A 12,500-nucleotide genomic window follows, 5' to 3' on the forward strand; every position below is an offset into this window, starting at 1 on the left:
AGACCAGGAACAACGATCAGAACCGGTCCAGACGTGTTTCCATGGCAACAGAGAGCTAAACATGAATAAAGAGTTTAAAGCGCAGAACCGGATCAGAACCGGATCAGAACCAGCAGTAGAACCGGATCAGAACCGGATCAGAACCAGCAGTAGAACCGGATCAGAACCGGATCAGAACCAGCAGTAGAACCGGATCAGAACCGGATCAGAACCAGCAGTAGAACCGGATCAGAACCAGCAGTAGAACCGGATCAGAACCGGATCAGAACCGGATCAGAACCGGATCAGAACCAGCAGTAGAACCGGATCAGAACCAGCAGTAGAACCGGATCAGAACCAGCAGCAGAACCGGATCAGAACCAGCAGTAGAAACCGGGTCAGAAACCGGATCAGAACCAGCAGTAGAAACCGGATCAGAACCGGATCAGAACCAGCAGTAGAACCGGATCAGAACCGGATCAGAACCAGCAGTAGAACCGGATCAGAACCGGATCAGAACCGGATCAGAACCAGCAGTAGAACCGGATCAGAACCAGCAGTAGAACCGGATCAGAACCAGCAGTAGAACCGGGTCAGAACCAGCAGTAGAACCGGATCAGAACCAGCAGTAGAACCGGGTCAGAACCAGCAGTAGAACCGGGTCAGAACCAGCAGTAGAACCGGATCAGAACCAGCAGTAGAACCGGATCAGAACCGGATCAGAACCAGCAGTAGAACCGGATCAGAACCGGATCAGAACCAGCAGTAGAACCGGGTCAGAACCAGCAGTAGAACCGGATCAGAACCAGCAGTAGAACCGGGTCAGAACCAGCAGTAGAACCGGATCAGAACCAGCAGCAGAACCTGCAGCAGAACCGGATCAGAACCGGATCAGAACCTGCAGTAGAACCGGGTCAGAACCAGCAGCAGTGATTCGGGGCCACAGATACAAACCCACACTGTAACAAATTGCTGTAAAAAAACGTCCAAACTGAACAGTATCAAACTGTTTCTATTGGAAACGGTACTGTACCGTGAAACAATGCATTCTGGGAAATTATGACTGTTTTAGTAAAATACTGTAGTATACAGTACAGTAAACGTTTGCAGGCCCTCCAGGACGGCAGTTTGACACCCTGCTCTAGAACTTTCTTTAAGGACTATCCATTTGAATCCTGCATTTTATGAGCCAATCCTAAGGTAAGTTATTTCTGATGATTCATATTTACACATATTGACATGTTTGGAAGCTCTTTTTCTTTCTTTTGTGTAATTTGACTTGAATTGCTATGATTAGCTGCTAAAGTGAAATTGGTGAATGGATATCAACTGGGAATTTGGAGTTTCACAGAGTTGACTTGGCAGAAAACTGTTTAAATGTTATGCTGGTGTCTCTTTATTAACTCTTAACATTCAGTAGTTTGTCTTCATCTAGCACACATTAAACCCTGACTCCTTAAGCATCATATGCTAATCTGAAATTACTGCATTTTCAGGCGCTTTCTTGATCTCAACCCTGAGGGACCAAGGCCAGCTGTAGCAAGATCATCTCCAAGAGGACAGGGAAAACTTTTCAAAAGAAGTCGGTCACTGTCATCCCCCGTGTTTCAACTCTGCTGAAAAACCTCATGGACTTTGAATGGAATTTCATAGTGAGAACTTTCTAACCAAGCTATAGATATTGTTGCCCCTCCTCGCAAAAACAAGCAAACAAAAACTATACAGGCATGAAGGCAACTTATCCCTGAAACAGTGTGTTCTTGAGAGATGTTTTTGGTTTAAAGGTCAGCATAATCTGAAGACATCTCTTTTAATTAAGAGCATAAATTTGTTAAGGTTCCCACTTTCTGTTCTTCAGATGTAATTTTGACTGTACAGGCACCATGTTTAATTTATCTTGTCTAATATTGTTTCATTGTTTTATCATCTGAAGTTGGAGCTCTGATTTTGACCTAAAGGAAATTCAAGTCTAAATGTTTCATTTAAATTTTTATCAAACTAAAATGTGCAATTTTTTTCTATGCTTTAGATTGAAAGTTAAATGTTTTGTTTTATGTTGCATCATGTTGTTCCTCACTTCCACAAAAAGTCATTTTGTATTGAAAAAGTAGTGTGCTGAGTTGTACAATGCATTATTTCCATAATTTATTTCATACTTATTTTATTTCAGACTAATCAAAAGGCCACAATTCATGCTTTATTCAAATACTCTTTACATCAGTTAAGAAATTTATTTCACAAAATAGATGGTGATTTTCTTACTGTTTTTCCAGAATCTGACTTACTTTGGACAGTTTACCCTCAACATTCTTGTAGAAAAGGTTTAGGTTTAAGGCACACATACGTTGTCGTTTCAAAACCTTCGTCTTTATTATGTGGCCCACTAAACACCGTGTGAGTCGATGTTTGAGTTGGTTCTTTTTTTCCAAATAAATGTTTGACATGATGGAACTTACATTTTCTAAGTGTTTTCTTTTCATGTTTCTATTTTATATTGGAAATTTACAGTAGTAAGCTGTATGTGAATATAACAGTGATGTAACCATAGAAAAACTGTGATATACTGCAACACAGCTGCCAGGAGTCTACTGTGAGTCTGATAAAAACAGCAATAATCAAAAGATTTCTTTGGTGACGGTAATATACTGTAAAGTTAATTACAGTTACTGTATATTAACGGTATAATGCTGGTAACCCTGCTGCCAGCATTATACTGTAAAAATACTGAGTAATTTGTTCCAGTTCAGCCTTTGATTTTCTGGGCAAATCGTGAAAACCTGAAATATTTTCCACAAATAAAAACGATCCGATCCGTTTGGGTCAAATTACATTATTGGAAACTTTTTAAATGATGATTTAAGTTATTTAGTTTCAGGTTTAATATCTTAAATGATCTCAGTGAAAAACATTATTTCAGGTTTTTGTTGCTGAATTGTTTTTAAAGACTAAAAATATTCCAGTTATTTTTATGCAATTTCAAAAATCATTCATTACTTTTCTCTTGCTGAACAGAACCAGAAGCTGCTGGGTCAAAGGTCGACAGGTCAGGCTGGAAGCATCGGTCTCCTCTGGAAGATCAATACCAGCTGATCAATACTGATCAGCTGCTCTGCCTGACTTCCACCCTAAGCCAAGAAAGCTACCAAAATATCTTGCTGAGGCCCCGCCCCCACCTGCTGCTAGCTGCCCGCTCTGAGGCCCCGCCCCCACCTGCTGCTAGCTGCCCGCTCTGAGGCCCCGCCCCCACCTGCTGCTAGCTGCCCGCTCTGAGGCCCCGCCCCCACCTGCTGCTAGCTGCCCGCTCTGAGGCCCCGCCCCCACCTGCTGCTAGCTGCCCGCTCAGCAGCAGAAAGACGGGAGAGAAACGCTGCGACCGTCAGACTGCAGAAACTGGAGCAGCTGCATCAGGTTACAGAGCCGCATGTCTGCTGCTGCAGCCGCTCCTCCATCCATCATCCATCATCCATCCATCATCCATCCATCCATCATCCATCCATCCATCCATCCCTTACCTCCCAGCAGTCTCATCCCTTCATCTTCCTCAGAGCTGCAGCTTTATGGCGACAAACGGCAGCAGGCTCCCTCTCTCTCTCACACACACACACACACACACACACACACACACACACACACACACACACACACACACACACACACACACACACACACACACACACACTCTCTCTCTCTGCTTCCTCCCTCCGTCTCCCTAGCAACAGCAGAGCAGCATCCTCCTCCACTCATTGATTCATATTTAAGCGCAGCGGCCCCTCCCCCACCTGCTGCTAGCTGCCCGCTCTGAGGCCCCTCCCCCACCTGCTGCACTGCTGATTGGCTGACCTGGCTTCGTGACGTCACTGAGGAAAACGTGAAGCCGCTTCAGCTTCGTCTAGTTTCTGTTATTGACTTATTTCTGTTTAGACCAGCAGCTGATTATGAGATTATTTTCCAGAAAACCTTCAGTCACATTTTCAGCTTTATGCTACAAATCTTCATCCTCATCCTCAGCTGAGACATAAATGCTTATGCTAACTAAATATTAGCCTAGCTAGCTAGCTAAATGATCACACTGCAGATGCTCTTCATCATGATGATGATGATGATGAAACAACCTTGGCCAGGGGTAAGCTGACAGGAAGTGACATCACTGAGACTCTCTGGTTTCTCCTGACTGTTACTTTTGTGGTTGGTTTCCATGGAAACAGCCAGGAAGTGACCCGTCTTAATGGTTCTGTTCCCATTGTGGAAACAAGCATTAGCATTAACTGGCATAGCATCAGTTAGCATTAGCTGATGCTATGTTCTATCAGAATTTCAGGACATTTTGATGCGTTTGAGCCTTTAAAGCTGCTGCCGTCATTTTAAACTTTTGACTTTAATAAAAGTCTAAATGTTAGCGTTAGCTTCTGCTAATGTTGAGGCGAATGGAGCTTTGTGAAGCTAACTTCCTGGCTAGCTGTGCCTGCTGACAACTGATGATTTCAATTCAAACATTTATTCTCCAACCAGAACCAGAATCAGAACCAGAACCTTAAACTGCTCCGGGTTTATTTCCCAGCCCGGTTCTGCTCCTCACCTGGACCTGGGTCCTCCCTCGGCTCACCGACCCGACTCCGTCCTCCAGAACCTCCAGAACCTCCTCTGTCCCTGCAGCCTCAGAGGTTCTGTCCGGCCCGGTACCGACCCGCTTCCTGAGGAGGCTGTGGACGTGAGGACGGCCAGGGTGCACAGGACGTACATGTCCCCCGGCCCGGTTCCGTCTGGTCTGGATCAGAAGCAGGCGGTTCTGTTGGATCCAGCTGCTGCATCCACCGGACCCGACCCGGTACCGAGCTCCAGCTCACCTGCGCCTTCTGTTTGACCTTTGACCTGGACTTGCCCCGACTGACGCAGCAGTTCTGCAGAACTGATAAGAATCGGACCTTGCCCATGCTGCAGGTAACCAGAACCAGAACCAACAGTTTCAGGTGGCAGAAACTCCACACCTCTGCCATTCAGAACTGGTTCTGATCCAAATGGATCCAGCAGTTCAGAACCAGTTCGATATTCCTCAGAGACAGAACCAGTTCTGTAGACTCAGGTTCTGGAGGTTCTGCAGCTGGACCTCAGTTCTGTTCTGGCACTGAGTGGTTCTGCTGAGCGGAACCAGAACCTCTGACCGGCGCCTCTCACGTAATGCTCCGATGCATCACTGGGAACGGGTCAGATTGGGTCAGAACCGATCAGGCTGCTCAGTCCAGTCTCCACAGACCATCAGAACAATTTTCAGCTGGTTCTGATCCACTTCCAAACCAGAACTCGGTTACACATTAACCCGCTCAGAATTCAATCTCTGGTTATAAAACCAGAACCACTCCTCTGACCCGGTTACACATCAGAACCTGATCCAGACTGAAGCAGAACCCGGTTCTGGTTCTGTAAAACCATAAAAATAAAGTCGGGTCCAGAACCGGTTCTGAAGGAACTCATTAAATTATGGATCAATAACTGAAATGATCTGATCTGGCTCTGTGGTTCTGTTCAGAAACCCGGTTCTGGTTCTGAACAGAACCAAAAGTCCAAACTATCAGAACTCTGACGTTCATCCAGCCGTTACCATGGTGATTAGCAGATCAATAAACCCTGAGCCTGAGGTACCAGAACCGGGCTGCTGATCAGAACCTCCAGAACCCGATCTGTGTTCCGGTTGAAACTTTCCATCAGAACCGGACCGGACATCAGACCCATCAGAACCGGACTCTCTGGCTGCCCCTGCTGGTGACTCAGAGAAACGGATCCCGGAACAGAACTTTTATTCTGCTGAATCCGTGCAGACCCACTTTCCCGGTTCTACCGGTTCCGTAACGGTTTGGTACCGGTTCGGTACCGGTTCCCTAACCTGCATGGGTTGCCATGGTGACAGTCCAGCATGTCTGGGTAAACTTTCCTCAGAACCCGACCCCGGTCCAGCGGGTCAGATTCTACCAGAACCGTCCAAACTGGGAAGCCGTGACTCTGATTAGCGCGACGCTAATCTCATTTTCCTCTGATTGGCTGCCGTCTGAACCAAATGTTCCAGTTCTGCCTGCAGCCAATCAGAGAGGAGATTCTCATCAAATACCAAAACAAGCAAAGCGCTCACACGGCCGGTCCAAACAGACTTTTATTTTGGAGTTTTCAGTGATAAATCAGCAGGAAGTGGAAGGAAACAGATTCCTGCTGATAAAAACTTTAAAGCTCATCTCTAATTAGTCTCTTTACTTTGACTAACCCAAATGAACCAGTTCAGGTTCAGGAGTCACTGAACCGGCAGATAAAATGCTAGCAGCTAGCAAAAAGCAGGAAGTAAACTGATCAGGAGCCCGACCTTAACTACACATCACACGGTGCTGGCAGCATCATGCTGTGGGAAGATGCAGCCCTGAGATTGGGGTCAAAGTTCAGCTTCCAGCAGGGCAACAAGCTGGAGATGGGTTAGATCAGAGCATCCTAGTCCAAGTTTCAGACCTGAGGGTCCGTCAGGATGTTGATCTTCTCCATCCAGACGTTCTGTGGAGTCTCTACAGATCAGGGGTGCTTAATGTAAATGCACACCGCACTTTTCAGACAACAGGATTCTGTAGCAAAACAGCAAATTGTTTCAGTGGAGCTTCATGATTCTGAACCGTTTGGTTCAGTTCCTTTCCCAACAGGAAGATCAGCTTCTAAAGTCAAGCTTTGTACTGAGAAACGGAGCAGCAGAACCTGATCTGTTCATGCCAATAATCAATCCATCAATATTCACAAATCGAAGCTAATCGATCCGAAGACAAAGTTATGGATCAATAACTGAGAATTACAGCAGTTATTAAAAAACTTTTTAGAGCTGATTCCTTGCTAACAGGTGTTAGCACGGTGTTAGCTCTACCCGTTAGCACAGAACAGCAGCGTTTCCAAACGCTGACAGATTTCAGGTGATTTCTTATCTTTCTAGGAATTTTCTTTGTTTTTGATTGTTTTTCCCTTTGTGATCCATTTCTGAGCTTTGATTTTCCAGTAATGAGACACAACAACCAGTTCCACAGCTTCAGAAGATGAGACCAGACTGCTGAACCACCAGCCGTCACTTTTTCCACCGAGCCGCTCGGTGTGTGGAAGCCCGGCTCCACCAGGCACCGCGGGGTTAAACCTTCCTGTGATGTGGCTGCAGCCGAGGATATTTATAGCTGCAGCAGGCGGCCTGGCGACACGCCCTGCGGACACGCCCTGCGACCACATCTGGGCCGGCCCAGACCAGGTCTCTGCTGCTCCTCAAACACCACAGCTCTATCGGCACTGAAGTTTCCTGAAGCCCCTGAACGCCTCATCAGCTGGAATAAAGTTCAGAAGGTCATTTCCCGACTCCTGGTCACTCTGAGGATCGTCCAGCTGAACGGTCTGCAACTCGTGCTGATACCGGGTTGTGTTAGCAAACAGAACCAGAACCCTTACATAAGAACTGAGGACGGAGCAGAACTCCAAGCTACTCTGGATCCACTTCAACACCAACAGAACCTGCCAATGTTCAACATCTGGACCTCAGGGGAACCACAGAACCCGACAACAAGCAGCTGGAGCCCGGCTGAAACAGTGCCAGGCCCAAACGGGCCCAGGCTGAAGTTGGCACCACCAGGTCACACCTGCTGGTCTGGTCTGGGAAACAGGATCAGAAAATCTGGGCCGATATGGATCACAGCATCACCGCTGGCTAAAACCTGAGCTACGCTAACAGTTAGCACCAATCAAACTGCAGTTCCACTAAACGGGTGTAGCACTAAAGCGCTACATCAACATCATATTTAGCAGGAGCTAATGCTAAAGCATGACACTGAGTACTGACTGGGCTCAGAGGGGGGCGAGGAGAGGAAACTTCAAAATAAAAGCATGAATCTAAACAACTAGCTAGTGAAGAATTAAACAGTTGAAAACCAAAAATATTAACATTTAATTTTCTTTAAATAAAAAAGAAAATTGTGCTCCAGAATTTATCAGGAATAATTCATCCAGGGGAAGCCAAGAGGAAATTTAAAAACTTTAATAGTTTTTAAAGTTAGTAAAAATACTAAGTTTAAAAATTAGCTCTACCATTAATGCATTAGCATGCATACCACTGAATCTCATTCATTTTGCTCCACGACTGATAACACAAACTTTTCTACAGTTTCAACATTGAAAAAATGACCAGAATCGGCTCTCGACCCACAATCCTGTGCTGCATCACATGACCAACCAGACGTCACATGACCAGACGTCACATGACCAACCAACCACATGACCAGACGTCACATGACCAACGGCTTAAGAACAAACAGCAACAAGATGGAAACAAAATCCTGATAATCCTCCGGTTTGAGCATGTTGCTGGTTCCCTCAGGCAGGTGACCGAGTTCCAGTATGACCAGTGAGCCGGGGTGTCAAACTCCAGATCTTGGGGACGCTGTCCTGTAGTTTTTAGATGTGCCACAGGTACAAACACAGGAATGAAATGGCTTAATTACCTCCTTCTTGTGTAGATCAGTTCTGCAGAGCCTTAATGACCTTTTATTTTATTCAGGTGCAGCAGAGGCTCATCTAAAGGTTGCAGGACGCCGGGCCTCCAGGACCAGATGTTGACACCCTGGTCTAGAAGATTCCAGGAACGTCCAGACACCAGATAATACCCCCTGACCCCTGACCTCCACCATGATGCTTTAAACCCAACAGGCCAGTTTTCTGTCTCCCTGAAGCTCTAATTTAAAGTGGCGAGTTAAAATAAGCTGAGTGGGAGGAGCTGTGCCTCGAAGGCGGGGCTAAGTTCACCCAGCGTTTTGCTCAGCTGAATGGGGACTAAAGAGTTTCTGAAACATGAAAGAATCAAAGCTGCAAGGAAACACATTAAAATATGATGGAAACATGAAAAAAAGTATATTTTACATAAAAGTGGCTCAGAGTTTCTCCCAGAGAAGCTGCTGAGCATGGTGGTAGGGGGCGCTACCGAGCACTCTGCCAACAGGTTTAAGTTTAAAGATGTTAATGTTTGACAGGAAAGTTGAAAATATTATGATTATGTCATTGGAAGACATTAACGATGACTAAATACAAACTACAGAGTCTTTAAAAAGTCAAACAATAAAAATCGAATCAACTAACAGCCTGGAGGGGCGCAGGTCCAGCCTGGAGGCTGCCAGGCTGAAGAGGGAAAAGCTGCTGGCCCTTAAGACTGGAAACATCCAACATCAAAGTCTGTCCAGGACAGACCTGCATGGGTCCAACAGAACCGCAGAGACCCAACAGAACCATCTGGTAGAGTTACAGAGGAACAGTCAAAGCATTTTTTGTTCGGTTTGTTTCATCAGAGAAAAAACTTCCTCTGATCCTTCCAGTCATTTAGAACATTGCTCCCAGTGCTCCCAGTGCTCCCAGTAGCAGGAATATTTCCATGGGAAATGATCAAAGGAAACCAACAGGAATGAAATTAATATGCAGGGAACAGAAAATATTTATGAATCAATTATTGACCATCAGAATCAATAATTAAAGCTGATCAGAACCAGAACCGCACCAAGGGGAACAGAGAAACAAACCAACAGAACCTGCTGCTGGCTTTGCTTCAGACCAGAACCAAACCCAGACCAGTTCGGGATCAGAACCGAACCCAGACCAGTTCGGGATCAGAACCGAACCCAGACCAGTTCGGGATCAGAACCGAACCCAGACCAGTTCGGGATCAGAACCGAACCCCAGACCAGTTCGGGATCAGAACCGTTGCTGTGCTGGAGTCGGTTCTTTCAGCAGCAGCTGGTTCCGATTGGACTCGCTCCTCCTTCATGTTCGGCTCCCTAAAGAACGTTCTGGATCTGAACGAGCTCTGTCTGTTGGACCGTTCCGAACCGGACTGCGCTGACAGCTCGTCGTCGCCATGGTAACCACCACGTGGACGTCCCGCTGGGCAGGTGACGCCGCGCAGCTTTTGTCCGGATGAAAGAAGCGCGAGGCGGTGGAAGCTGCTGGAGCCGCGTGAAAAGAGCCGAACGGAACCGAACGGAGCCGAACGGAGCCGAACACACCCTGCAGGACCACAGAACCAGCAGCGGAAGCACAAACTGTTAGGTTTCCGCTTACCTCCTCTTCCTCCTCTCCTCCTCTTCCTCCCGCAGGCCGCCACGCAGAAACGCTCAGTTTGCGGGCGACGCCGCTCACTGTGTCTCTGCGGTTGCCTTCACAGACGGTCGGACGCGTGAGTGAGGGCGGCAATAAGCGGGACTTTTATAGGGAAGAGGCGGGCCGCAGCTGGGGGTCACGTGACAAACAGAATCTTCAAAATAAAACATTTTAGTGAAATAAAACCTTAAAGCCAGATGAATCGTTCAGGGCTGAAACTGAAACGTGTCTGAAAACCAGAGAGCAGGATCGGAACCAGCAGACCCAGAACTCTGTGGAATGTTTTTCCCTCTGGACGCTGAGATGAAACTTCCAGAAATAAATCCAGGCTGGAAGAGACGATCTGCTGCTGCTGCAGGCTCACCTGTCCAGGTGAGACAGCTGCAGGCCCCGCCCCCTGCAGCAGGACAATCGGGACCTGCTGTTCTGATCCAGTCAGCTGCAGCCGAACCTCCTGTCCGTCCTGCTGCTCAGCTTCCTCTGCAGAGTCATTTAAATATTAAGATGAGTTTCTGAAGACTAATGAATATTAATCGGATTATTTTGACTGTTTACAGAATGACTGAGTATTGAAATGAGTCTTTCTATTGATTAACATGAATATCCATATCATTATTTTGTAGAATAATTTGGCAATAATAATTCAGCTCTGGGAAGAGTTCTTGGTTCTGATCGGTTCTGACCAGATCCGGTTGGCTCCTGAACCGATCAGAACCTCTGGGCTCTAATCAATCGATTGATCACCAGGTCAGACGCAGGAGCCGATTGTAAAATGAAAGCAATAATTTGGTTTTATTTAGTCATAAGGAAATATGTCAGTGTTCATTTTCACTAAAATGTTTCTACGTTCATAAATGTGTTTCAAAATAAACATTTAATTCAAAGATTAAATATTTTGTTAGGAAGCTAAATATTATTTTACAAGCAAAATATTTAGCTTTCAAATTAAATATTTAGTTGGCTTGCTAACTAAATATATACTTGGGAAGCTAAATATTTAGCTTGTGAATGAAACCTCTTGTTTGGATTTATGAATATCTGTATAATATGGCGAATATAATAATATGATTGAAAAATACCTTTTTGGCTGAACAAAGCAAATTATTGCCTTTAATTCTTCCTGTATCATTTTACAAAAGGCTTCCTGCACAGATGAACTCTGGGAAACCGAGTTCAATGAAACTCCATTCACACTTGTCCTAGAGAGGGTCAAACAGCGCCCCCTCCTGGACGTGCAGCCTCAAACACATCAGCGTATTTGAGGCGCTGCATCGGACCTCTGACGTCATTTCCTGTCTTCCCAGTCTGCCATCCAGAGAGCTGCTTATTAACGACACACAACTGAGCTCTGTTGCACACAGCCTGGCTTTTATTGGCGACTCAGTGGAAAACATTCCCAACGTTAGGAAGCAGCAGGAACACGATGAGAGTTACAATCCAGCATCAGGAGACATGTGGAAGTTTGGAGCAGATCCTTTGGGCTCAGACGGATCAGCAGCTTCCTGCCACGTTGGCGTTGATCTCCTGGGGCTCCGGGTTTCCTGTGCCGCTCCGGCCGGAACAGCCCTTCCTGTTCCTGTGCCTCACATGAGCAGGAGCTGCAGAAACCACCGGATCTGCCCTGCACAACGTTTCACACCCTCTGACCGCTCAGGGAGATTCTGTTAGGAAGATTTTATAACAGGAAATGCTCAACATGTCCACACACAGATGGAGACACAAGGTCTGCTGTGGCGCCCCCTACAGGCTGGAAGAAAACACTTTAAATGGTACGTCAGAAACACACTGTGCTGCTTTTCCTGTTGGCCCAGGAGGAAGTACGGTGGCCGCAGGCTGCCAACGACATGCACATTTCTGTTCCCCTCCTGGCCTGTGGGGGCGCTGCACCAACAACCACTGCAGGAAACGACACTAAAACCTCTGAAGACTCTGAGAGCAACTTCCTGTTTCACCAGATGAAACAAGATGGAGGCGTCAGAGTTTAGTGCTGGAGGATTTCTCTTTAGTCTTTGGCTGAAGACCAGGAGCCATTTCTGCTGCTAACCCTAGGCTAGCATATTAGCTTTGGTTGTATTTACCCAGAATGCCCTGTGCTGTAGTCCATTTCCTGCTTTGGAGCGGTCTCCAGTTCGCTTGGCGTTCACATTCAAACCGAAGCAGAGTTCACTTCAACTGAATCCAGACCAAAGTCAGGAGGACCAGAGGTCAGAGGTAAATAACGGATTAACATTCTGAGAACCAACCACAGTTTGTAGACAAATGGACGGGAGTCGGATCAACGCAGATTGAACAGAGCTGGTGTAAACTTTGCAACCAATACACAGAAAATAAATAGTTTGCAAATTCATTAAATTGATGCAAAGGGAAAATGCCATAAATAGCAA

The sequence above is a fragment of the Poeciliopsis prolifica genome, unplaced genomic scaffold, assembly GCF_027474105.1.
Source record: "Poeciliopsis prolifica strain line A6 unplaced genomic scaffold, Auburn_PproV2 SCAFFOLD137, whole genome shotgun sequence".
In the NCBI taxonomy this organism is placed as follows: domain Eukaryota; kingdom Metazoa; phylum Chordata; class Actinopteri; order Cyprinodontiformes; family Poeciliidae; genus Poeciliopsis; species Poeciliopsis prolifica.